The sequence below is a fragment of the Amborella trichopoda genome, chromosome 12 (assembly GCF_054954075.1).
Source record: "Amborella trichopoda isolate Santa Cruz 75 chromosome 12, AtrichopodaSantaCruz75HAP2 v2.0, whole genome shotgun sequence".
In the NCBI taxonomy this organism is placed as follows: Eukaryota; Viridiplantae; Streptophyta; class Magnoliopsida; order Amborellales; family Amborellaceae; genus Amborella; species Amborella trichopoda.
In genome coordinates, this window is record NC_142347.1 from 36,352,328 (window position 1) to 36,354,404 (window position 2,077).

A 2,077-nucleotide genomic window follows, 5' to 3' on the forward strand; every position below is an offset into this window, starting at 1 on the left:
AGAAAATAGATTTATTCAATGGCTGCATTTCTACATTTTGGCCCGCATGCTAATCGCATCCATAAAAGAATATGCACATCCAACAGAATTGGTGTACCTCCAAAGCTAGCAAGGTGATACCATAGTAAGGGTATCTACCCCTGAATGGCACTCCTTGTAACATGGTGAGGATGGATCCCGCTCAATATGTCTCAAGTTTGGTCGATTGTTGGGATGAATCTCGATGGGATTTGAATTACCCTTGAGAAAACTTCAGTCTCACCACCATCTAGCAATTTTACCTCTAGATGCACATCACCATCTAGGGCTCCAGTCTCTGCCTGCGTACCAGCCCCTCAAAAATGTTTCTTTTGGATATTATTGCAGTTTCCCAAAACCCTTTCAGTTCGAGTCCATCGAATTAAGCTTCAGGTTTTTTCCTAGAGGAGGTTTCACGCACCAAGTCAGTTCCTTCTATTTTGACAAACAGTTTTTGTTATGAAATCATCTTGGTCTATTACAAACTACTCAGTTGTTTCATTTAGCCTTTAGGTGGGTATTCTGGAGAGGGAATATCTGTTTCATGGCTTTTGATAGAGAGTTTATAAATCTTTGTATTCTTCGTGCCTGCATAAATATTTTTGGGTCTCGTAGAAGAGAAAGTTTGCATATCCGTCCGTGGATATAATTGCTAAAACTGCATAAATCTCTATGTGTTGCTCTATTATTTTTTACACAATTTTTAATTTTCTTTTATTTTTACTCAAATTTTTGGTTTTTACCCTCTGCACATGCGGAATTAGAGGTTGCTCAAAGAAGAGATTGTTGTATTTTGGAATTTGCCCTGAACAATGTGTGGTGATCATAATCCCAAGACAGTTATTGCAGTCCCAAAGTGAGGGAACTCAATTGATTGGTGAGTTGTATTGTTTTTACTATATTGTGTTGGTAGTACCACTTGCCCTCAAAACGTTGCGGTAACCATTGTTTGTTTTTTACTTGGAGTCTATAAGAATAGAACCACATGAATTTGCGATGAGAAGCAGCATACTGGTTTAAACAAATGAAGCCCTAGAACTCCTAAATGTTATTTTCACGTGACTGCATCATTTTAAATGGTGTGATGCGTCCTCATACTATAAAAATAAGGTGCGCCTAAAAAATCTAGTAGAAAAGTGATTTTTCGAAGTTAAGAACTTTCCAATTGATGATCTTGACCTCGAGATGTATGGACATAGAGATAAAAGAATTTGAAGTCCTAAAAATAGTTCATCTTATAACAATTTATCTAGACCGTCTATTTTCAAGATTTTCAAGTGTTTATAGATATACCCGATGTCTACCATTTTTGGAGTTTTTAATTTTACAAATAGGATTAAATATGAATTTTCAAGGCATCTTTAGGTTTTCGACATTGGAACTCCATGTTCCAGCAAAATTCAAAGAAGCACCTTATTTGTATATTTGTATAGTATATGGTAGGCACCTTACAGAAACCTCACCCTATGTTATGTAGTCAACTGCATAAGGAAACCGCCCTATGTTGTATAGGCAACTGCATAAAAAAACCGCATCAGAAAATGCCCGTACCCAAAACCCCAATGGTGGCCTAATAATTTATTTTATCTCCAATAATAAAATTTGAAACTAAAAAAATGGTGTAGATCTGACATATCTACAAAGACTCATAAATGGATGGAAAAAATATTTTAATTTTTAGGGCTTTAAATGAATTTTGTATTTTTTCATTATTGTCATGGTCTAAACGATAAATTGAGGGTTCTCTAGCACAAAAAACTCTATTTTGACTTTACTTTTTATTGTTGTGTAGGACTCGCCTCAGCAAGGGCCTACTTGTGAAGTCCTTATAACTCGGTGGGGTAGAGCACTGCGCCAAAAGCACAACAAAAATTTGAAAAATTTGAAAATTTGAAAAGTAAAGAAAGCATAGATTTTAAAAAATAAAAGTATACAAAGATACTATTTATTTTTTAGTACAATGAAGTCACAATCACTCTTGTCCGTCAAATTTTATTTTAAATCAGATAGTTATGAATGTGTCATTGGCTAGAAGTTTCTATAAGTCCTAGGCTTTATG